The sequence below is a fragment of the Vulpes lagopus genome, chromosome 22 (assembly GCF_018345385.1).
Source record: "Vulpes lagopus strain Blue_001 chromosome 22, ASM1834538v1, whole genome shotgun sequence".
Lineage (NCBI taxonomy): Eukaryota > Metazoa > Chordata > Mammalia > Carnivora > Canidae > Vulpes > Vulpes lagopus.
Window position 1 is genome coordinate 22,927,273 of NC_054845.1, and position 26,980 is coordinate 22,954,252.

Consider the following 26,980-nt stretch of genomic DNA (forward strand, 5'->3'; position numbering starts at 1 on the left):
CTTCTCAGCCTCCAGAACTATAAGAAACAGATTCCTGTTGTTTATAAGCCACCAAGTCTATGTTATTCTTATAGCAGCCCGAATGGACTAAGACACCTCCCTGGCTGGCCCTTACTCTTAAGTCTTTTTTTTTTTTTTTTTTTTTTCACCTTTTCCATATTTCAGGTACTGGAGATCGAACTCTATTAAAATTCAGGGTCTTGGGATCCCAAATCCTTTGCCTTTTGTTTTACTATTAGTGACCTCCTTCTTGGTAGACAAGCAAATCTCTATATCAGAGTTTCTTTGTGAAGATATATAATCATTTATCCTCTTCGATTAGAAAATATAGTTGTTTGCCCAGCTCTTTTTATAGATGAAAATGCAACAGACTTGAGAGAGCTGCTAAGTTACAAGTCAACATGCATTTCCATCAAGCTTCATACCATTCAAACATGTCTATATTTTTCTTCTCTCTTTGCTTCTAAAATCTTCATTTTATCCAAATGAAGCAGTTGGGGGTTCTGAAGCTGTTTCGTGCTCAATATAAAATTTACTTCTGTCCAAGTCTTTACTTTTCTGGCCTTGGTACTGGGTTTATAGTTCCCTTAGAAAGAGAGCTATCCAACTATTTTTGGAAAAACAATGCATTTTGGTAATCTACCAGAATGATTCCATGTTAGAGTTATTACAGCTTTTCAGATATCCAACTCCTTGTGCAGGACAAACTAAAACTAAACAACTAAGTAGGAACACCAGAGGCACCCATTCCACTGTCACAATTGTGGAAATAAGGTGCCCAATTGTCACCTTATTGAACACATATTGCCAACCAACTCAGTAATACCGAAATTCTTTTGGACTTTTGGGTCATTGTCTATCATTTTAGAGCAGTATCCGTTGTTTATAAAAATTGAAGTTTGAGTCATGGTAGGTTAACATAAGGGACTTTTGGAACCTGAACAAAAAAATTTTCTAGGGCAACATAAAAAATATAAAGTCACTTCTTAGCTATTTCCTTCTTCAGTCTGTCAGAAACATTCTGTATAATTTCTTCTTCCTTTGCAATGTTATTCAAATAACTAGAGATCTGGGGCATTTTCTCAAGTAATAAAAATATGAGAACTACAGCCTGGGGAAGTGGAGAGAGGGTATAATTGTACATGAAAGTACAGCATTTGGCACAGAGTAAACCATCAATAGTGTTTACTGAATCTAGTATAATGACAAGAAGGTCGAAAAGAACAATACAAGAAATTGAGTTGAAAATTAAGAAACAATCATTTCTGAATAAGAAACTAACAGCATAAAGGACACTCCCTTCCTGTCATTCTGGTTTCAAAAGTCTTTAAGCAGAAACGAGGTCCTAATCCTATACTGATGATGCCTGAATCCCTTTGCCCTCAGACCTGTCTGCAATCTCTTCTGGCCTGCAATGGGACCTGGATACAAGGCATGGACGAACAGAATGGCCAATGAGATGCAATACTGTAGGAGTTAGTAATGGGAGGCTGGACCGTAATAAGGCATGGAAGAAATTGGACGACAAAGCACTTTTGTTTCTATTTAAAATATACTCTAGGGGCACCTGGGAGGGTTCCTTCAGTTAGGTGTCCAACTCTTGATTTCAGCTCAGGTCTTGATCTCAGGGTGGTGAGTTCAGGTCCCGAGTTGGCTCCACACTGGACAGAAGGGGCAAAAGAAAAAACAGAGAGAGAGAAACCAGCCATAAGTGACTCTTAACAATAGAGAACAAACTGAGGGTTGATTGAGGGAGGTGGGTGGGATGGGCTAGATGAGTGTTGGGTGTTAAGGAGGGCACTCTTTGTGATGATCACTGGGTGCTGTATGTAGGGGATGAATCACTGGCTTCTACTCCAAAAACCAGTATTACAGTAAATATTAACTTAAACATTTAAATAAGAAAATAAATAAAATAAAATATACTCTACAATCCATGGTCCAACTGGATAAAGATACCTAGTCCTCATATAAAAAAGAAAAAGATTAAATAAACATAAATTCTACCTTTTCTATCCTTCTTTGATCCCAGACCAATCCTAAAGTGGGACCTAGAGAAGAATAAGTAAGGCCTCCAAATAAAGGCTGGGAATGGGTAGATGAGTGGAAATTTTTTCTAGACTCAGGAAAGGCCTAGATATCCCTAAAATATCCTTTGGGTCCTTCCTGCACAAAATCATAAAACAGACAACAAAAATAAGTTCTTTATCCTTCAAGACTAAACCCTTGGCAGGGATGTGTCAATGGGAAGAGTTTAGGATCCCACCAGCCTAGACCCAAACCATTAGCAATTCTGCATCCCTCCAACCTAGAATATAGGGAGGGCTTGCTGTTTAGAAACATGGTGCTCTGTTTCCTCTCTCTGGATAGGAAGACAAAAGCTTTCGTTCCCAAAAAGGTATGGTGGATGTTAAGAGGAAAGAAGAGAAAGAAACAAGAATTCATGTTCAAAACATAACTATTGGTTATACTACCTCTCAGATACCCTGACATTAAACTGATGTAAGCAAGATGAGAGCAAAACTCCGTCACTCAAAGTCTGCACCCAAAGTACATCTCTGTATTCTCGTAGCCTACTCAGCTGCCTCATAGCACTCATTCCACTGCATTATATGGGACCTGTCTTCCTGTTAGACTTCATGGGGCAAAAGGATACTCTCAGTAAATGTTGCGGAGCCAATAAATAAATGTGCAAATTCACAAAATCTTGCAACAAGAGAGCAGCGAAATCTCACTTAAACTTCTGATCTGCTGCATAGAGTCATTCCTTTCATTGTTGTGCTGCTCATTGGATGGAGTCCATGCCTTCTACGTGAACATTTAATTATCCATCCATCCATCCCTATGGAATGAATTTTCTGAGTGCCTACCACATGGAAGTCACTGTGTTAGGCACTACAACACTAAGGGCAAGCAAAAACATCACATGTTCAAAACACTACAGCAAGCTTTCTCTATTTTTTCACAAAGTTGAAAGAAAAGGAGAGCAAAATATAAGAAGTTAAATAATGGATAGTAGCTGCCAGACAGAGGACCAGAGATATGCTCAAGGGAGAAATAAATATCTTTCAAAGGTGACTTGAAAAGAAGGGCACTGCCAACACACACACACACACTAAGTCCAAGAAAAGACATTCTAGAAAGCAGAGAGTTATAAAATAGTCCCTCAGCAGGGAGAAAAGCCGAGTCAGCCAACTCATTCCTATATTGCTGAGGGAAAGGAACCAGGGTGCCTGACTTGTCTACATCCTCTCTGAGAAAGTCCAGCTGTTCCCTGGACAGCAGAACGCCTGCCCCGGGAGCAAAGTTGAGCCTTGCAGACTGATTAATAGAACAGGAACAGTTAGAGAATAAACACAGAGCTCAAGAATGTTCCACCATGTACTATGCAGTCAGGGGAGTGGTGTTGCTCTTTTAATATAGAGCTACCATCCGTAGTTGTTTCTAAATACGCAGATGTTGTAGCCTCTTCTCAGAGGGGATCTATCTTCTTGTGGACACCCAATCTGCATTTCCTAACAGAACGTCTCACGATATTCCAAGAGATTCTCCATAGAAGACAGAGACCTGAAGAACTATTGCTTTTATAACATTCTACTTCCTTTTTAATGAGCTTTGATTGATCCATGCACCTGCTGTATACTCCCATTCATCCAAACCGACTTTCCAAGTTTCAAGCAAAATTGTACCTTCAAAGCTTAGCTTAACACTTGATTTTAAAAGGAATTGATGCCAACTGGAGGACCCTGATCATCAGAGAATTGTTTGTACAAAAATTCTCATAGTAGGATTCTGAGCTGGCAGAAAGAACAACAGTGAATGGCATGAAAGACTGAACATTGGAGGTATTTCAAAATGGTATCTAAGTGTAATGCTGACATGGTGTGGATTTTGATCCTTAAGTCCTAATTAAGCCACCTGTCTGTGAAAGAGCTCCATGAAAACTCCTCACAGAGAAAAGAAAGAAACACACTGGCTACCTTCACTCTTGAATGGTTGAGTAATTCTTTCTAGATCAGTCAAGAACTGAGAAAATTTACTAGTGGTAAGACTTAGTATGTGCCTATAACAAGGGGATAAATGAATTTTTGTCCTCTTTCACTTACTGAACAGCTATGTCATTTAGGGAAGGTCATAAAACCTCCCTGGGAAAGTTAGATTAGATTAGGACCCCTTGGGACACATTTGGAGGACATCCAAGGATGAGAAAATGACAAATTTAACCTAAAATCCAGATTTCTGACTTAGATCTAAAAAATTTAAAACCTGAGACATTCCCACATGGCACTAATCAGCTGAGGACATGCATTTATAAGTTGGCTATGGTTGCCACTACCTTCTATTGTCTTCACCTGCCACGTTTTTCTCCTTTGTGTGACCTCCTGGTCTGGGTGGTCATTTGTATTTAAACCTCCTACCCTATTTTACTAAATTCCATTCCAGAGCTGACATTTTAAAACTCCAGTAGGCATTTTAAACATAATATGTATGACTTCATACAAATGCTTCCTGGTGACTCAGACAAACAGGCCAGTATTTAGAGGGTAGAGACAAAGGCATTAGTGAAGCAAAGACTGCATAATAAAACAGTCTGCCCAGAACTGCTCAAAATACATTTGTTCAAGTTCATGACAATGTTTGCCTGAAGATTTCTCTCCTGAAGATTTATATGATTTATATGATTCTTTGGTATGAATTGGAAACAATCAGTTCCAGCTCAACGGCTTTAAAATAAACTAAAAGAAATGTATTAGATGTGAAGTGAAGGGTGTGGGGCAGGTTAGAGGGGGACAGTGACAAGAATCATGAGCAAAGAGTGCCTGAGTCACTGAGGACCTTGAGCTTAATACGAAAAGCCAAACCAAAAGCCAAACTATTTCTGACTTGAAGCGTAGTTCCTTCCCTACCATTCCCCTCTTTCTCTTTATTTCTTCCAAATTATATTTCTGTTGCAGGAACTATTGAGAAGTATATCAGGCAGCATAAATTAGACTATCCTGAGATAACAAATAGGTGCCCTAATCTCAAGAGCTCAACACGATAAGGTTTATCTCCAAATCAAGTCATAGTTTGACACGGGTTGAGTAAGTCTCCTGTAAAGCTTTTCTCTGAGGTTGGCTCAGGTACCCATGATACTTCTTTTAGTTACACCATCTAAAATAAGATGCTCCCAATACTGTGGAAGGGAGATGCTTGAGGATCACATGAGATCTTCTTCAGAACCGGGCTTTGAAGTGGACTATATAATTTCTGCCCAAGTTCCATTGACCAAACACAGTCATATGGCCCCAAAGAAATTACAGTGAGGCTGAGCCACGTAGTCTTCTTATGTGGACACATCACATTGACTCAACCAAACAGAGCTAAGTATGTCCAGCAGCCATATGTGAGCAATAGAGCGTGGAAGGTATTACCATGAGCCAATAAACAACTTCATCTATGTCACAATTTGGTTTTTAGCCAGTCTTGGATGTACGACAGAGGAAAATAGATGGGGCTGATTGTGATGATGGGCCCAGAAGTCATATGGGATCCGAAGAGGAATATAAGAAAGGAATAATCTTCTTTTTGCATGGCATCAAATCTCTGGCATCGAGGGGTGTACTACAGCTTCAGAGTCAGGACTACAAGGGAAAAGTATAATTTTCTCTGCTTAGTAGGGCCTCCAAACTTGGTTATAATATGATAGTTGGAGAGAATCAGCTTCGGGGAACCCGTCAGTTCTCTCTTATTCTAAATAAGGATAACCTAGTCCCTGTTCAGGCACAGAAGCTAACTTTCCTGAGGCCCATCTAGCACTGGATCGTACAGCCAAACTGTGAGATCCATTATTCTGTAAATTGCCTTATCATCAGCTTGGCTTCAACATGGAAATACACAGAGCAACATATATTCATTGGAGTTTGTCTGGAGTTACATGTAGGAAACTCCAGAGCAGAGTTTGCCAAAGGCAATTAGTCAAGCAGTGTAGATTTTTCCAAATCTCAGGTTGTCCCCATGGAACAGAAATTCACAAATTAACCAGTAAAATTTTTTAATGAACAGTTACTGTGTAAATTAAAAAACAAGCCTCCCTTCTATTTGTTGACAGCCACTAAAAATAAAACTAAAAACACAAGCTACAAACTGGGAGATATTTACTATACAGAACTAACAAAGGAATAGTATCCATAATATATAGTGAACTGCTACAAATACATTTTTAAAAAGTCAAACAATCCAATAGAAAATGGACAAAAGCTCCAAACAGACATTTCACTAAGAAGGAAGCACAAATGATCATAAGTATGTAAAAGACATTGACTTCATTTGTAATCAGGGAATGTAAATTTAAACCACAAAAAGATTCCTTTTATACCCATCAGACTGTCAAAAATTATCAAGTCTTTATACTCTCACGAGAATTAGTACACACTATTAAAGACGGTGTAAATTGATAAACCCACTTTGGAAAATACTTTGACAGCACCTAGAAAAGTTGAGGATGTATATACCATATAATTAGGCACTTATTTTCCTAGGTATATTTCTTAAAGCTATTCCTGCCCATGAGATATGTGTAAGAATATTCGGAGCAGGGGTACCTGGGTGGCTCAGTCAGTTAAGAGGCTGCCCTTGGCTCAGGTCATGATCCCAGAGCTCCGGGACCCGCTCAGGGAGGAGCCTGTTCTCCCTCCGCCCCTCATCCTGCTCATGCCCCTTCTCTCACTCACTCTCTCTCTTCTCTCAAATAAATAAATAAAATCTTTTAAAAAAAATATTCAGAGCAGCAGCATCAATCAAAATAGAAAAATGCTGGACACAAACTAAGTGTCCCCAGACAAGGAAATGAACAAACTAATTATGATATATTCATGAAATGTGCAACACAATCATTGTATTAATACAACATCATAGTGAAAATGAATAAACTACAGGTACAATATAGTAGTGAAAATGAGTAAACTACAGGTCTCAATGTGGATAAATCTCTGCACATGATGCTGAACAGAAAAAGCAAGTCCTAGAGGAATATTATATATCTAAAGCTCAAAAAGCATGCAAAACAAAGCCATATATGTTCCTAAGTTAAAAAGCTTTGGTAAAGGGAAGGAATCTTAAACACAAAAATCAGAAGGCTCTGAGAAGGGGTAGGAGTAAGGAGAGGCTTATAATCTGAAAATCACTTGTTTACAAGGTGTTTCAGATTTGTTGTTGATTTCTCTTTCCTTATAATTTAGTGTGTACACAAGTACTTCATCCGTCCCCTCTAAACTGCACATATACAATATCTACACTCCCTCATATACATGATACACTTCAAAATACATATTTTTTCCTATTCTACTGTGGCACACTCTGTTATTCATCCGATACTCTTTGTCCCTTGTCTTCCTTACCAAAAGCACTTCTCTTTTGTTTAGCATACCTTCCCCCCAAAGAGATCACCTCTAACCCAAAACGTTTTTTATTTTTCCAACTTCCCCTGCAGATGGGGCTGGCCATGTCATGACCATTAAGTTATGCAGGGAGTATGCGGAGGGCCTTCTGGGAAAGATTTTATTTTATCAGTCAGGGACGGATGGAGTTTGCACTATCTTTTCTCCTTGTTCTGGACATCCATGGCCGCCTAATAAACCACCTCTAACTTGGTAGAAAACAGCAGCCACTTCATTTTGCTCAGAAATGAATTCTGTGAGTCAAGAATTTGTACCGGTCATGGTGTGGATGGCTTATCTTTCTTCCATGCAGTCTGGATCCTTATCTGGGGAATATTTCAAAGGGCCTGGGGGCTAGAATCATTTGGAGGCTTCTTCACTTTTATCTCTGCTTCCTGGGCTATGATGGCTCAAAGACTGGGCTCAGTTGGGACTGTTGACCAAAGTCCTACATCTAGTTTTCCATATGGTTTGGGCTCCTCAGAGCATGGCATCAAGAGAGGGAGATTCTCAAAAGAAAGAGTCTAAAAAAAAAGTATCAAGAGAATAAGTGTTCTAAGAGAACTAGGCAAAAGCTTCATGGCATTTTATAATCTCAGAAGTCACACAATATCACTTCTACTATGCTCTGTTGGGTGAATGAGTCACAAACCCACTGAGAGTCAAGGCGAGGGAGCATAAGGCCCACTTCTCAACAGATGTGTCAAGGAATTTGTGCTATATTCTCAAACCATTATCCTCATTAACTTTCTCTTTTGATAGAGGATCTGATGCCTGGAGTAGCAGCAGCCATCTTGCAACCATGAGGGAAAAGCCAGGAGAAGGAAAAGCTCTGGATACCTTGAGCTACCAGACCAATGAGAAAGCTGTTACCTCCAGACTTTAGATGATGTGGGAAAAATTAATTTCCATTTGTTTAAGCCATTTTTAGATTCTAATGTTACTTGCTGGCAAAAGTATTTCTAGCCAACGTACTACCTCTCCCAGAGATAGAATGGTATTAGTAGATCTCAATTTGGAGTAAGCATTGATATAGAGTTAAGAAAACTATGTGGAGATGTTTGGGTCTTTTGTTATTATTTCTGAGTTTTCATTAGTTCCAGTTAAGCCTTGGAGAATTTCAGAGTAAAGCAAATTTCTAACTAGTTGACATAAATTTTGTGTATAAAAACTGACATGAAAAATGCATCGGCCTCAAAAAATGGTGAACACTTAACGACTGCAAAGCACTTTATGGTCCTCAGCCAAACAATTGGAATGGGTGATTTACACTCTTATTCCCATTCAGGGTCAACCCCCAACAGTGTAGGAAATGAAGACATTTGTCTCCTCCAGAAATTACACCCATAGAAAACAAAGCCTGGAAGGGCCCCTAGGGATTCTGAAAGAATGAAAAAAAAAAAAAAGTCAAGTCAAATGGAAACTTGAGTAAAAGCTCAAAGGCAATGGGTACCTATTTTTCCCTACAGTGGAACCCATCTCTGCCCTGCTGTCTAGATAAGGAAACAGGAATAGAGAGCCCCACACTATGAATTGTTTCCTGAGTTCACCAACTGGAGTTTACTGTAGCACCTATTTGACATGTGGGGCAGAGCCTGCTGCCTCTTGTAACACATGCTCCTTTATGTGGGAGTGAAGTTTAGGACAGTAAAACAGCCCACCTTTCAGAGAATAGTTACCCCCAGCTCCATCTCCCAGCACTGGATTCTGAGCCTGAGAGGATTCACTTTAGAAGTTGCTCTAGGGTTGGTGAAGCTCCAGTATATGCCATTTGCCTCAAAAATATACAGAATACTTTGAGCTTGATGGTCACAGCAATAGAAAATGCAGGAATTTTTCCCAGAGAAGCTTCTGCTTCCCATCAGATACCACAATTCATTATCCCTGTGGACATGTCAGTGTGCATTCACACCTCACATCAAAGGATCCTCCTTGGTGGTGGTGGTGGTGGTGAGGGGGGTTCCCACACTGACTTAGTGAGGGCCAGTTTTCAGGTCGTACTAGATCCACAGGAAGGCACAGCCCTGAGCACATGGATTATTCCAGCAGCCTTCCCTTCGGTCATGCAGCACAACAGGCAGCCTGCATGGGGAGACCTCCAGCACTGAGGCAGAGGGGAGCCCCTCCTTCCCAGGTCTGCAAAAGGAGCCTCTCCATCTTAACATTCCTTACCAGCCCACAGGCTATCAGCTGGGGTCTTGGCATTCCATGATCTCACTGCAGGCCCTTGAAAGACTTCCAAAGTCCTCAGCTCAGGCTCCTAAACCCCCTCCTCTATCCAACCAGGCTTTGTAATAACCCTTGGCTCTATAAATCCTAGGGCTGGTGTCATGAGTGTTCTAACCAAACAGAATAACCCCAATATAAGGCAGAGTCTTCTTGTTTTTTGAAAAGTAAATAGAGAAACACAATTGCAGTTTTTTCTAAAGCTTCCAATTTTCTCAAATTTTCCGTTTGGATGGTATGTGTTAGGCCCATCCTTAGTGACCCCAGCTAGTCATTATCATTACTAACAACAAAATAGAGCAGATGTTTATTTGGATAATGATGCTGACTCAGTAGTCTAGAGGGAACACTCTTCCGGAGGAAGGAGCTGCAGTCAATTCTGCACGTGATCAGCTGCTGGCCCCGCATAGGGGGTTCACTGAAGAAACTGTACTAGCCCCATTTTAAGGTGAAGGTAGGTGTGTGTGTGTGTGTGTGTGTGTGTGTGTGTGTGTGTACAAGTAAACACTTGTCATTTATCCCCTTGGAAGCGACGGAATCTAGTATTTTGTGAGGCATTCTGTTTTGCTGCTTTTCTGGCAATACCTAAACCTGTCTTATTCTAGGAAAGTCAAAGTGTCTTGCACACATTACTTTGGGGTCTGCATGGGGAGGTATTATTGTTTCCAGAGTCAGCGTCCTGCTGCAATCCCTAAAAGAGCTCTTGAATGCTAACCAAAACAATCCCACCACTTCAAAGCTCACAGATGCTTATATTAGACTTGAAGGTGAAAGTTCAAGGAAGGAGGTTTCTTCATTTCTAATTCCTGCCATCTGGTCTGAATCTGACTCCAGGGAGAAGCAGGCTGGCAGGTGACAGCTTAGAGCATGGCTGGTCTTTACAAATGCCACCCAATCCTCTTCTGTGTAATTGGTACTTGAATTTGCATAGATTTGCATAAATTATACATCCATCAGAATTCTTTTGGTGCCCATTTAGGATTAAAATAAATTTGCTATTTTTAAAGTATCAACCCTAGGTGGCTTTTTTTTTTTTTTTTTTTTATAGTTGTGTGCCTATGCCCTCTCTCAGATTTTATCAGTCGCTGCTCTAGGAGGGTCTCCCAATGGTAACTGCTCTGCCGATGGCAAACATTCATTTAATAAATATGTGTTGAGTAAATAAATGAAGCCAAAATCTTGACAATCAATGCTAGCCATTGATCCTGAGCCAACATCTGAGAGCTTTCTTGGGCTTAAAGGCCCCTAAAAGCTTGACTAGATGTAGGAGCGGACCAAAGGTAGAGATGGCCTGGCCACTGGCGACAGAATAGTGACTCCTCTGATTCCCCCAGGGTGACTGATGCCCACAGGCCAGTCAGTGGCTTGAGGCCACCGGTGCCTCCCTTCCAATGTGCTGGAGTACTCTGAGCACACTGGGCTGGTGGGGTGCCCCTGTCCTTCTTGAGGGCAGGGATGGAAGAGAATAAGAGTAATAATGAGATAAAGGCCAGGCTGGAATTTGCCCACTCAGGAACAGCCCCCACCCCTGCGGTTCTCAACGGGTCCTGCGGACAGTACTTTGTGTTGAGACTCTCTGCTCCTATCTCTGGCATCATTGCTTTCTTCTCAGCTATCTGAGAAGGTTTCTGAAGAGTACATTTTCTCAAATCCAGCCTCCAATACTAAAATGATACTCTTTTGTGCTGTAAAGGAGCTTTTTCTTTCTCCTAATCCAGTATTGGGACCTCTAAGGAATCCTGGGCTTGGAATGCACACAGGTTCTCTACTTGAATGTATGTCAGCACCTCTTGGGGAAGGTGAGCTCTACCCTCAGAGAGTTAAGATTAAATAGGCCTGGAGTGGATCCTGGGAATCCAAACCTAAGTGTTTCGAAAGCACCTCCATGTGACACTGAAGGACAGTAGAATTGATAACTCCAAACACCTCAGTTGGTTTGCCCATGAAGGAAATTTAGTTCAGAGAGATATGATTTCACAGAAAGCCAACCCCTAGAACCAGAGCTCTCTTGTGTTTAAAATAAAAAAAGATTAACCCAGAGTTGCGATTAGGAGAAATGTGAGTCTGTTTTTAAGGCAACAGTCTCTGGGGTGAGGTAAAGGATGGAATCTTTTTGAGTGCAAGAGCATGGTCTTACTGAGCTTTGCTTCTACAGAATCTGAAACTAGATGCTTCCAGAAGTCTGTTAAAAAAACGAATCCATGATCTTCAAATACCATAGGGCCCCACTCACAGCCACTCCCCACTGCTTCAACCAGGTTCCTGCTTTTCAGCTCAGGTTTTTGGTAACGCACAAAGGTAGTATTTGGGAGGAAGAAATGGATGCACCTTAATCTTCATCTTCCAGCCATCCGAAGAGTTCTTCAAACACTTTGCGAGAGATGGAGAACCTGAGTCCAACAGCCCTTCAGTCTATATTCAGCCCAATAGTGTTCAAATAGCAGTTTGCACCCCCGTCTTTGAGGCACCTTCTGGGATCCCTGGGCCATATTTTGTATTGCAGCAAAAGAGTTTTAGAAACTCAATCTAAGACCCTTGGAAGCTCTCAAATTTCAAGAAATTATAAGAATCCAACACTGCAATGGTCAAGAGAGTCCTCCTCATTGCCCTTAGTTCTCTTTGCTCCCAAGACTGAACTCTGTACCAAAAATACAGTTCTGAAGTCTATTCTAACTGAAAAGTTGAACTCCATTGAAAGGTAACCAGGGATTCTAAATTGCATCACGCCTGGCCACCTGCTGCCCATACAAGGACAAACGATACATGGGCCACATTCACCTGCAGGGCTTCCTTTACATTATGCAACACCCGGGCGTGTGTGCTTTCCAAACTACCTCTCCCCAAAATGCATATTGAACACCTATTTTACATATGATGATTTGCATATGATATCTCATCCCCATAGAGATCCCATAAGGTGGGTGTCACCATCCTTTCCAGATGAAGAAATTCTCCGGGTTACTCAGTTAGGGAGCACTGCCAGGATTTGAACTCCTATCTGCCCAGTTTCAAAGGATCTGCTCTTTCCACTAAGAGCTTCCCCAAAACACAGAGCAGCTCTCCTCGGCTCTACAAGGACTGCTGTTTGAAAAATACAGGCTGAGCCTCATATACCCAGGAGGGAAAAGCAAAGTGCCTTTCTTTGACTTCAGAGAGCTTTCCTGGGCTGCCCTAAGGCTAGAGGCAGCCCAGCCAGGCAGCTTTAAATACACATATTTCCAGGAAGAAGGTTCTTTAGTTAAAACCTGCTGTTTTGAATTTCCACAGCTATGGCTTTGCCTAACTTCCTACAGCAGATGGATTTAAAGAATTCTTTGCAGGGCGTGGATGCTGGGAGCAGAGCTCCCTCCTCACGATGGCTCAGCCTGGTTGTTTCGTTTTTGTTTGTAGTCTTTTGTTGGTTGTTTTACTGATTCTGAAGGATGCAAAAGCACCGTGAGACATTTTGTTATCTTCCAAATAAAGTTCTTGCTCCGTGGTTGAAACATTTGCACTGTAATTGTGTGTCTTCAGCATCAGAAAAGGAGTCCTTGAACTTTTCATGGAGATATTTCTAGATTTAACAGCGGCCCACATGCCAACAGAAGCCACCAATGATGAGTTTTCTCTGGATTTGCTTCTAAACAATTCAAAGTTTTATACACCAGCAGAGCTTTGAATGGGGGAACACATGCTCCACAAGTGTGTTGAATGAATAAGTGAATTCGAGGCTGCCGGTCTGGCAAGTCTAATGTTGAGAACTCAAAGACATTCTTAGGAAGACACTGGCCCCTCAACGCCGGTAGCCCGGCTGCACTGAGCACTTCACACGCATGAGCTCAGCGAATCTTCACCATGATCCTATAAGGTAAGAGAATTCTTGTTAAAAGTGAGGAAGCTGATGCTGAAGAGGCATCACAGCTATTGAGAAGCTACACAGAGTCATTCCTATCCTGCCCATCCTTTGTTTCCACCCCAGGCAGGGAGTCACTGAACCCATTCGGAATAGGATTTTGCTTTTTGGCTCACTGTCAGACTAACTGCATCACAGAACCAGCAAGAGGTTCTCAGAGAAAAATGTGATAACCCCAGAGTCAGCCAGACTCTGGACTGCTCTGGGGTCATTTCTGAGCAATGTTCTCAGCACTGTACTAACTTGCCCTCTCCCAGAGAGGATAGCAGACCACAGAAGCCAAGGGCTTTTTGATTTACCCCAAAGTCCCCTGAATGACAAATATGTGCCAATCAGTTCCCAGCATCTCAAGACGTCCTGTTTCCTTTGGTGTTTTTCACATCTGTTGGCCCCCTGCTTTGTGTTAAGTTTATATTCATGTAAGAATTGGGGGTGAGACCAAAGCAGTGGTCTAAAGCAATTCCTAGATAAATCTCTTCCGCAACCTGTTGATGGGGACCAATGCTAAATAGACTCCCCTTTGGTGTTGGGGGTTTAGGCTCACCCATGGAGTATAGAAATTATCATTCCTTAAAAAAATCACTGGGGCATCCGGGTGCTTCAGTTGGTTAAATGTCCAACTCTTGATCTCAGCTCAATCAAACCCTCAGATCTCGATCTCAGGGTCTTGATCTCCGGCCTCATGTAGGGCTCTACACTGGGCATGGAACCTACTTAAAAAAAAAAAAATCAAGGCCAGAATTTCCCCCTCCCACAAGCAATCATTAACCCCTGTGGTTTTAACCAATCTCCAAAAACTCTGTTTATCTCCAAAGAGAAATGCACTTGTTAATGTGCTCTTAGACCCAATCTGAGGTGAAATAAGGTGGTTTCAGTACCTTTTCTTATGCGTCCAAGAGCTATTTTTATAATTAAATTCAAATGTTTAGTTATAAACAAGAGATTAAAAAAGTATAACCAAAAATGAAATGTGATGTGATATAGTTCTTGGTGAAATTCCTTGTAGAACCCTAATCTCAAATTTCCTGGAATCCATCCTTTGCTGTATGATTTCTGATCTTTTTGTGCCAAAATAGGCATTTTTTCCTAGACAAAAAAAACTCTTCTTGGCTCTTTTAGTAGGAATCGCTGCATTAAAACACAAAGCTACATCGAATATCAGTATTAGCATCAGGATTTACAGAGCATTAAAAAAAAAAAACAAACCACGTATATGCCTAGTACTTCTTATCAAAACTTTTAGAATCTCTCTCTTGACTATATCTGTTCATTTAAAAATGAGGGAGGTGAGGTGACATAATGATATCCAAATTTCCTTCTAATTTTGATGACCTAAATCTATAAATACATACAGTACTTCTCCAAAAGCTCTAAGTAGAGTTAGAGTTAATTTTTTTTAGTGATTTAAAATGAACATTTTCATCACACCAACATAATTGTAATAGAGTTGGCATTTCTTTCTGCTACATTAAGCCAGGTTTAGTGAAATGGATGTATAAGTTCTTTCATTTTCTATAAATATATCCATTTGCCTAAAAAGTCAAACACTCAAATGAAAATTGTTTTATCAATACAAGCCTGGCCATTGGAATCACTGCTTATGTGCCTTCAGTGCCAAAGGTGACCAATGGAGGACCAGTTGGCAGACATCCACGTACATTCTCCTCTCTTTGGAGCTTCAGCTCTTCAGCTCTCTGCTGAAGCCAAGACATGTCTGGCTGGTGGAGATTGTGACCTGGGTGTTGATTGAGCAGCAACTGAATTCAGAATGGACACTCTCCCGCTTCACGTCAACAGCAGTTTGGCTTAACTCCAAGCCACATACAAGAAGCCGAAGTCACACCATACCACTGTGTTTCTGTTGACCAGAAAATCTCCAGCCTGCTTTCTGTGTCACTGAGGTTGCAACTGCAAAGATGTTACTACATCCCTTAGAACCTTATTTCAAGTGTCATTCACATCACACAGTATGCGCGTCAGAATCCCACAGCTTATAATGCAATTACACGCTTACGTCCAGCAAAGCAAGGACAAGGAGCCAACAGACCTGGTTGAAACCAAAAGTTCTTACAAATTGACTTGCTTTATCTATAGGAGACAGTGTTTTCTTCCCTAATATGTATGTTCCTTTAATGAAGACTGTGCACACTTGTGTGCTGGGTCAGTGGAGTCACTGACACAAAGAGCTGAGTCCACCGTCAGCTTCACAAATGAACACTAGTGGTTAGTGACAAAAATTCTCTGCTTGTCCAAACTTCAGACAGGAACCTCTGAGCCCTCTTTTCAAGTAGGCCTTGTTCTTGGGACCTATCTTTACCGACTTGGTCCAGTTTTAGCAAGACTCTAACTTATCTGATTAAATTCCTCACCGCCACCCCTTTTAACATCTGATCACTCTGACTTGCTTTCAGCAAGAAGCCCCTACCCTTGACCTCTCCTCTTAGTGACTTTCTACCCACTGACACACCCCCACCCCCAGCTCTGCTTATTGGCTGTAAATCCCCAACATTTTTGCTGCACTCCAGGTTGAGCCCTATCTCTCTCTTCCATTGGGATAGTCTTGACATCTCTGGCAAATGGCCCCGAAGAGTTTTCCTTACCATCTTAAGAAGTGTTAGAATAACGTTTTCCTTAACAATAGGTTGTGTTATGTGTGTGCTGCAAAACAAAGCATTTCAATCGTCTCCAAGTTTTATAGTTTGTTTCAGCCATGGGTATTAAAACATGATCTGCTGTCTGAGGCCAAAAGGCTCCAAAGCCCTGGTTGCAGACGCACTTAATCCTTTCTCCTTCTCCCCTCCATCCCCCCAATCTCTGGAAGAAGCAAAGCTGCACCTCACTTAAAACTACTTTCAGCATAAAAACATTCCAGAAGAGTGGAGCTGGATGCATGGGGAGAGGCACAGCAGCTCCAGAACTCTGGACCATAAAAAGGCAAGTGGGGGTTCCTTTGCCAAGAGGGGGCCCTACTGCACCAGGTGGAAGGCAGCGTTGGTGAACGGGGGATGCCAGGGAGGTACCACTAGATGCCAGGATAAGGTTTTATGGATCATTGGAACAAGAAAAAGGCTAACAGCACCCTTGTTGAGGTGTTAGAATCAGTAGAAGAAAGCCTGAGGGAGAATAAAGAGAAAAAATAACAATTAAGGAGGCAAAAGCTGGAATAGTAAGGAGGGGAAGTAGGAGGTTTGAGCCTCAGGGTAATTTCTGGCAGACCTCTAGCAAATGCCTGCACAAACCCACGCGAATCTGATGGTGCTGTCATTCCCCGTCCTTTCTTGAAGCCAAGGGATGCTCTCCAAGTTTATAGAAGAGGGAACCTAAAGGTAGTGATTTGCCTGTTCACCAGTTTATGCACATACAGATCAGCCCAAGTTAGTCACTCCGCCTTACTTTTATGGTCTGTTTCTCAGGCATCTGAGGATCACGAGCAGTAGGGTATTGGGTGATTTATTGCAGAATATTATTCTACTTTTCTCTGCCTTTTAAGTACACACAGTTGTTGGACCACACATTTATTTGGCAGTGGATATGCTCCACGAAACAAAGGCAGCTTTCCTCTACTCTACACATGAACAGAAAGCTTCCTTCGTGACAGTTTCCCAGAGCTTCATAAACCCTCCTACCATCTTTGTATCTACTTCCTTGGCTTAAGATGCCATTGGAAGTTGCCTTTGACTTCCTTAATGCACCGAACATGTGATTTCTGAAAAAATTAAGGGTGAGTATTGTGGACTCTGGTGAAGACCTATGCTAGGGGATGTGAGAACACGAGCAGACCAATATCATTCAGTCAGTGTCTTCCTTCCACTGTTCTCTGACAGGATGTAGTCATCAGAGCAAGGAAGGTCACAGCATGGCCATTCCCAAGCAGGGAAGCCCAGTGGGCTGGGTGTTCCTTGTTAGTATCTGTAGACCCACTTTCCACTCTGTCCCATTCTGTTCCCTGGGAAGCTGCACTCTGTGGATCATATCATTCCAACTCACTTGCCCTCTGGTTTTCATTAGGTTTGGCCAATGACCGGCACTGGCAGGAGATCAGAGGGTGAGAGGAGGGAGCACTTCTGGAAATGAACTTCTTCCCATTTCAGCCTCTCTCCTCCTTCCTCCCAGGCTCAAATGTGCAGTGACTGCAATCTTTGACATAAGACCACTAATCCTTTCCAGTGGGACATCTCCCCAGGGAGCTCCAGTTCATGGCACTTTCTGGTAACCTCTCCAAACTCTCCTTCAGATCATGAAGGAAATGGCACCACTTCCTGATGGCACCAGTCCTTGTCACCATCCCTTGGTGGTTGACTTAACCTAAACCACATTTTTTTTTAAAGTATCCTCTTTAGATGATATTTTGTGTGAGCCATCTGTTTCCTATTGGGGACTTTTCCACTACACACCTCTTTATTCACTGTTAGGATTTTATACCTATCTCAATTTTCCAAAGCCTAGCTCCAATCTAAAATATTTACTTCAAATTTAAGAGTATTTTAGGCTACATTAAAAAGAAGTGATTATAGGTTCCACTTTCAGAATGGCCATGCAAGGAGCCCTGAAGACCTGTTCCTCAGTGAAACAAGCATAACTGATAAAAAATAATTAAAAAAAAAAACAACATTTAAAGTCTCTAGAAATTGTCCTAGGGGAATATAGAAAATGAAGAAACATTTATTCAAGAAAAGCTACTAAACCCTAGTAGGAACAGCTAATCTGTGGCACTTGAGCCATAACCTGCTAGCTCCCTCTTCACTCCAGCTCAGCTTGAGGGAAGTTCCACTCATAATGGGTCTGCCCAAAAGGTGAGGCTTCCTCTCCCTCAACCTGCTACTTAAGGACTATGGTATCTCACTGGAAGGGACAAAGTACCAGCATTTTTCATCCCTTCCAACTTCAAGTTGGAAAGGCTAACTTCCTGGTGAATGTGGCTGAGAAATAGACATTTCCCATCCTCCATTCAGTTCTCACTCACAGGGCAGAAGCCCTATACCAGATGTGGTAGACCAAGAATATGAGGGACTTAATTATCATTCCCTCCAGCTCACTCCAAGTTTCCACACCAGAAGAAGCAAGCCAAGAAGATCAGAGGCTACCATCCCCTGCAGCACCCAAAGCAGTGGATTTTTGCTCAGGTGAGGATGCAATCTATAAGAGCAGTAGGCTCCAAAGCTTTCCCCAAAAAAGCCTACTTTATTGTAAACAAAGTGTGGGTAGATGCAAGCCTAAAGGTGCTCTCAAGAATAATGGACATTTTGGTGGTAAATAATTAAAAGAAGGTCCTATTTTTTAAAATAATATTTTTGTTAAAAAGCTAAACCAAAAGCAAGATAGTTAATTAGGAAAAAAAATAACCCAGGGAAATAGTTAGCTAAGATGAGCAATCCAGGGGTCAGAATAAACTTCGAGACTGGCCTCAAAAACTTCTCCTACCTGATTTTAATTGGATCAGATGGTGGAGCAAGTTATACACCAGACATTGTCAAAATCAATAGAGAAACTGTTAAATTACTATACTGTATACCAGAAACTAACATAATATTGTATGTTAACTAACGGGAATTAAATAAAAACTTAAAAAAAAAAAGCAAAACAATAAAGAAATCAGCTGGAAGTTGGTGAAGCCTAACAACTTAGTGTAATATCAAATATCAAATATTTTAACAGAGAGTTCAGAGGTGGTAGGTTGTAGACATAAATACAATAATCCTCCTGCTCTTCCTCCTCCTCATCATCATCCTCATCCTCCTCCGCATCATTATCCTCATCCTCATCATCATCATCAATGTGAATGGATTAAATGGCCAAATCAAAAGGCAGAGATTGTCAAATTGGATTTTAAAAAAATATCCAATTATATGCTAGCTATTGGAGGCACATTTCAGATTCAAAGATACAAATAGGTTGAATATAAAAAGATAGAAAAACACACTATACAAACATAGAACCATAAGAAAGTTGGAGTGGCATACTAATATCAGACAAAATGACTTTAAAACAAACAAACAAACAAACAAAAAAAGTAACTAGAAATAATGAAGGACTTCATATAATGATTAAAATATCAATTCCTCGAGCAGATATAACATTTATAAACATATATATGCCAGACAATAGAAACTTCAAAAACACATGAAATAAAAACTTAACAGAATTGAAGGGAGAAATTGACAGTTCTACAATAATATTTAGAGACTTGATTGCACTACTTTCAATAATGAAGAGAACAATTCCTCCTTAAGACCCTAGAAAAAGCAGAGCAAACTAAACCAAAGCAAGCAGAAGGAAGAAAACAGCAAGAATTAGGGCAGAAACTAATGAAATAGAGATTATAAAAATAATAAATAAATAATAAATAATAATAAATAAAATCAAAAGTTAATTCTCTGAGAATAAGAAAACTGACAAATCTTTAGCTAGACTGACCAAATAAAAATTAGAGAAAACTCAAATTCCCAAAATTAAGAATGAAAATGGGGACCTTTCTACTGACCTTACAGAAATAAGTAAGACTACAAGGGAACATTATGAACAACTACATGGCAACAAATTAAATAGCCTAAATGAAATGAACAAATTCCTATAAAGACTATCAAAACTAACCCAAAAAGAAATATTATCTGACCAGATCTATAAGAAGTAAAGAGATTGAATTACTAGGCCCAGATGACATCATTGGAAACTCTCCCAAAAATTAAAATAAGGATTAACATTGTTCTTTTAAAACTTTTCCAAAAAGTGGGAGAGGAACACTTTCTAACTCATTCTATAAGGCCCGAATTATCCTGATATCAAAACCAGAAGATATCACAGGAAAGAAAACTACAGAACATTATTTCTTGTGATTATGGATACAAAAATCCTCATCAAAGTAATAGTAAATCAAATCCAGCAACATGCAAAAGTATTGTACACTAGGACCAATTGAAATTTATCCTGGGAATGCAAAGTTGGTTTAAGTTTTCACAATCAATTAATGTAATACACAATATCAATGGGACTAACACCATGTGATTATAACAATAAATGCAGAAAAAGTATTTGACAAAATCTAATATTCCTTGACAATAAAAACTCAAAAAACTGAAAATAAAGAAAATTTCCTCAGTGTAATAACAGGACTTATATAAAGTTGGTAGCTAACATCATATCTAATGGTGAAAGACTGAATGTTTTTCTCCTAAAATCAAAGATAAGAACGACCTCTGTTGTCATTCCTATTCAACATTGTGATGGAAGTTCTAGTCAAAGTAAGTAGGCAAGAAAATGAGATAAAAGATATCTAGCTTTAAAAAGAAAAAGTAAAGCTATCTAGTGGCAAATAACAAGGTCTTGTATATAGAAAATACTAAGGAACCTAATAAAAAAGAAGTAAAACTAATAAATGAGTTCAGCGAGTTTGCAGAATATAAAATTATGATCCAAGTCAATTATATTGCTATACATATATAATGAACAACCTTAAAATTAAATTAAAAAATAATTCCATTCACAGTATCATCTAAAAGAATAAAATACTTAGAAATACACTTAACAAAAGGACTGGAATCCTTTAGCAAGAGAAAATACAATGAAAAGAAATCAAATGATGAAAACTCCAAAACATTGCTGAAAGAAATTAAAGAATTTTTTTTAAATTAAAGAATTTTAATTCTTTAAATAGAATTAATATTCTAAATGAATAGAAAGACATCTCATGTTCATGGACTAGAAGACTTAATGTTATTCAGATGGCAATATGCCCCAAATTGATCTACAAATTCACCACAATTTGTATCAAAATTATAGCTGGATTCTTTGCAGAAATTGACAAATTGATCTAAATATTCCAAAGGAAATTCAATGGACCCAGAATAGCCAAAAACTTTTTTTCAAAAAGAGCAAGGCAAGAGAACTCATGTCACACTTCCTCACACTTCCAAGATAATTCAATGAGGAAATAATTCTTCAACAAACTGGATATCCACATGCAGAAGAATGAGGTTGGACCATTACCTCATATCAGATATAAAAATTAGCTTCAAATAGATCTAAAACCTAAATGTAAGAGCTTAGACTCTGAAACCCTTGAAGGAGACATACATGTACATTTTTGTGATCTTAGATTAACAATGGTTGCTTAGCCTGACAACAAAAGCACAAGAAAAAAATAGAAAAATTAAAAATCATCAAAATTAACAATGTCTATATTTACAAGGACACTCATTAGAAGGTTAAAAACAAAACCCATAAAATGAGAGAAAATATTTCTAATATATCTGAAGAAGTACTTGTATCTAGAAAAGACAGATAACTATTTAAACTCAATAAGATAAATAGCCCCATTAAAAATTAGCAAAGGACCTGAATAGTTAATTCTCCAAAGTAGATATACAAATGGCCAATAAGCGCGTAAAATGATTCTTAGTATCATTAGCTACCAAAAAATGCAAATAAAGCCACAATGATATATCCCTTCATACCTACTAGAGTGGCTATAATATAAAATTAAAAAAAAAAAACAGATGATAAATACTGGTAGGGATGTGGAGAAATTGGAACCCTCACCATTGCTGTTGGGAAAGTAAAATGGTACAACCACCGTGGAAAACAATCTGGCAGGTCCTCTTACTTACCATTCGACTCAGCAATTGCATTCCTAGGTATACACCTGAGAGAAATGAAAACATGTTCAGCTAAAAGACTTAAGCACGAATGTTCATAGCAGCATTATTCATAATATCCATAAAATGGAAATAATCCAAATACCCATCAATTGATGTGTGGATAAATAAAATATGGTATATCCATACAATGGTATATCATGAAGTCATAAAGAAGAATGAAGTACTGATCCATACTATAACATGGGTAAGCCTTGAAAACATTATGCTAAGTGAAAACACAAAAGACCACATGTTGTATGATTCCGCTTGTATGAAATGTCCAAAATAGGTACATCTTTAGAGATAGAAAGTCGATTAGTAGTTGCCTAGAGCTGAAAAGAGGGAAAATGGGGAAAAGAGGGAAAATGATTCCTAATGGCCATGGGATTTCTTCTATGGGAATAGAAATATTGTAAATTTGAGGTGATGGTTGTACAACTCTGTGAAATACTAAAAAACTATTCAGCTGTATACATTAAATGAATGAATTCTATGTTGTATGAATTATCTCTCAACAAGGCGGACGGTTTGTTGTTAGGTTTGGTTTTTGAAGTGATTATAGTTGTTTTTTCTAACCCAGGAAAGCAAACCAGCTATTAACGTAGTGCATCATTTCTCACAATTCACCTTCACACCGTCCACTGCATTCAGATGTGATTTCTTCTGCACAGGATGTGCAGGCGGTATAGTGTAATGGCTAAGAGCCAGTTGCCTGCATTGGAGTCCTGCCTTACTCACTTACCAGATGTGGGATGTGGTGGGGAGGGGGGGTTCCTTAATCTCTCTGCCTCGGTCTCCTTAGCTGTAAAATAAGGATAATAATCATGTCTAGCTCAAAGCGTTTTCAGAGAGTTTAAAAATATAATATATATAAAGCTATTAAAACAGTACCTAAGACATAATAAGTGCCATAGAAGTATTGCTTTATTATTAACCCATTTCCCCTTCCTAGCACTACCCCAGAATTCCCCCACCACGTGGAGAGACCAATCGTCATATTCCATCCCCTGGTCCATAGTGATTGGTTCAGTGACAGGCACATGAGTTAATCAAGCCAGTCAGGGCCAGTGAGACTCTATTCCCAGACCTTGGTTGAGCTGTTTGATAGCAAACTCCCCCCTCTCACCTGGCAATAATAAAAGGATGCATTTACCCACACACTCCCACCCCCAGAAGTTCATGCAGCCATTAGAAGAGCCACAGTGGAAAATCTGAGAAAAGGAGACACAGAGGTACCAGTTTAAATATGAGTTCCTCCTGGAAATCTTTTCCCCATCATCACTACACACAGACCAGATTAAGTGTTCCTGCTACACAATTTCATAGCAACTTCTCCATCCCCTAAGACACATCCCAGTTTGCCCAAGGGCAATCCCACTTTAAACATGTTGGTCCACTGTAATTATTAAGAACTCTTCTTTCACCTTCAAAAGAGTCCAAGTTGGATGATAAATTAGATAATTATACTTTTCTATCACAAAATTTAGGTACTAAATGTAATTACTTGTTTGTCTGACTTAGTTGTTTGGCACTAAACCTTATAAAAGTCAAGGACTAGGGGCACCTGGGTGGCTCAGTCAGTTAAGTGTCTGCCTTTGACTCAGGTCACAAACTCAGGGTCCTGGGATGGACCCCCACATGGGCCTCCTTGCACAGAGGGGAGTCTGCTTCTCTCTCTCTGTCTCTCTCTCTGTCTCCCTCTCTCTCTTGCTCTCTCAAGTAAATAAATAAAATCTTAAAAAACAAAGAATTAATAAAAGTTGGGGACTATGATCATATTAGCCAGTGTTTTATTCCCAGCCTGCCATGAAATAGGTATTTAATAACTATATGCATAATACATGAATAAATGAATGAATGAAATAATTTTAAAAAATGACCACCGTGCGTGCCTGGGTGGCCCAGGTGGTTGAGCACCTGCTTTCTGCAGGTCATGATTCCAGAGTCCTGGGATCGAGTCCCACATCAGGTTCCCTGCTCAGGGGGAGTCTGCTTCTCTCTCTCTCCCTCTATCCCTCCCCCCTGCTCATGTGTGCACTCTCTCTCTCTAATAAACAAATAATAAAATCTTTTTAAAAAAATAAAAATGAAAATGATCACCACACCTATTCCCAGCCCCAAAGTTTTCCTCTTTCAAAATCATCACCTCCTAAAACAACCCCTAGTGTTCAGTTTTTATGCTGATTTTACGATAAATTAAAGTATCTTGGAGAGGCAAACACATGGGATGGTCCCGTAACACACATGCCTTCAGAACAGCAATGTTTGCTCCTCTGGGAACCAGTAAATGGAAATATCCTATTCTCTTGCCTTCAGACAGACACAACACCTGAACAGTTCAGAACACCAAGTTGAGTGAAGGCTTTTTTTTTTTTGGTTGAAACCTGAAACTCAAGGTAAAATTCCCAGAAGCAGAAAAAGCCCAACCAGAACATCATAACACCTTTCCATTGGAAAAGAAAGCAATGCAGCCTTACAAAGCTTTTGTAGCAAATTTAAGTTGTGCAGAAGAGTACTAGAAAGATTTTCTATGTTCCCTACTTGCTTTTTTGGCCTTCATTTGACCTCTCTGCCATGGAGCTCAGCTTAGACTCAGCACATAAAGCTTTATTGGATCTGTAAGCCATCTAATTCCCCCATATTTTGCCATGATATTTTTTTTCATAACTATGAGAAATAACTTGCAAAGAAGTTGGAAGAAGTTTTTCATTTTCAAGAGCTGGCATTACTACTCACACTGCGGGAAGAATAAGGACAAATTTGGGAGATGAGACCCAGCACAAATTCACTTATCTATTTGATAGAAGAGGATGAAAAGAGTAGAGGAAAATACAGTCTTCAGAATATTTTTGGCATTCATTTAATCATATTAACAGCGCCCCAGAGGCAAATGTGACCAAATCTGAAAGGTTTTCTTTATTTTCTAAAGTTAAACTTAATTCACATTACTCTCATGCCCCTAGGGTGTGCCGCCAATGTTCTGAATCCAAAAGCTGGTTCAAGGGAAAGAAAGGAAAGAGGTGGAAAGTGTCCAACAAAGTTAGACATGCTTAAGGGTGGTAAGACCACATGAATATTAACTGGTCCAATGCTAACCTTGACCCATCATTAAAACAAAAACACTTTTAAGCCCTAGGAGAAGACAAAGGAGACAGCTCTTCCCAGGCTATTTGTCATCTCTTTGCTCTCTGCGTCTCTTACTGCTGGCTCTCGGGATTGAAAGATTGTAAAAAAAAGAAACTACACTTCCAATACTCCTTGATTAAATATCCCAGAGCAAGAAAAACCCGTGACCTCATGCGAGGCTGGGCTAGATGAAGAGTCGCTCTCCTCCCTAGGTGCTCAGAACTGGCTTTGTCATTTCCTTCCTTGCACTTGAGGCATGGCCGGAAAAAGAATTCTCAGCCCTGAATCGTTAGCCAGATGGAGAAGTCTTTTCTCCACCTTGTCATTTTTGTGTCCCACTAAATGCTTTTTCTTCCTTTCCTGTTCTTTAATTTCCCTGTGTACCTCCTAGAGAAATTTATTTACAAAACTATGAACTAACTTCCTCTGCAATGCTGTGTGCTGACCTACAGAAAAAAGCCAAGGGTGTGTGGAGGGAGCTGATGAATCACATGTGAATAGTTCTGATGAGTTAGAAGGACACCTTTAGAGCTACAGCCCTTACTTTGGAGCTAAAGTGGACACCTAATTAGGTGTACGTCAGACACCTCTGGGCAGTGGTGTCTATGGAATTGCCTTCCAGTATAATGAAAACCTAGATTAATTCTTTTTAATTGTGTTATTTTTATTCCCCACCAAGGAAGAAATGGCCACTATTTTTGTTATAGTCTGTTTTGAAGATATGTCAATATGCCTCCCCCTCAGAAATCTTAACACATCAAAATCTCAACCAAGGAAACACCTTATTTGATGCACAATGACTCACATCCAAAAGAGTGAATCCCTTCACAAAAGGATTCCTCACTGGTTTCTTTTAAATACAGTAGTATGGTTTTTCAAAATAATTAAAATGATCTGATTATATTTTAAGACTTACACCCAAGTTCCCAGAGTTTCACATTTTAAAATGTACAATGGATGTTTTTTTTTCCTCAGCAGACAGATTATAAATCTCACTATGAGTTTTCTTCCCTTTATAGTGTCTACCACTGCATTGTTACTAATGATATTTCATGGAAATCCTCTCCTATACAAAATAAATATTTCACATTTATTTCTTTAATCATTTACTATTTTGGTTTTTGTAATGAGTCATTCATTTAACTAAATACCTGTTCGACATCCACAATGTTTCAGGTCTTTTATCCACTTTATAACTCCCCTCTAGTGACCTGCTTACTTAACTAAAATTCAAACTTCAGTCAAAACCCTTACCTGTATCTCCAACAGAGTACAAAACCTTGTGGTGAATACAACTGCATATGAAAGTTCAATTAGTGGGGGAAAAGATGGACTTTTAAATAAATAGTATTGACATAACCAGGTAACTCTATTTCAAAAAGAAAAAAAATGCATCCATTTCTCACATCATAAAATAGGATACACTCGGGTGGCCTAGGTGGCTCAGCAGTTGAGCTTGGCTCAGGGCGTGATCCCATCCAGGATGGAGATCCTCATCGGGCTCCCTGCAAGGAGCCTGCTTCTCCCTGTCTGACTGTCTCTCTCTCTCTCTCTCTCTCTCTCATGAATAAATAAATAAAATCTTAAAAAGAAAAAAAGAATAAACTCCAACTGTATCAGAAATTTAATCAAATGAAACCCTACAACTATGAGATGAAAATATTAGTGAACTGCTATATTATATG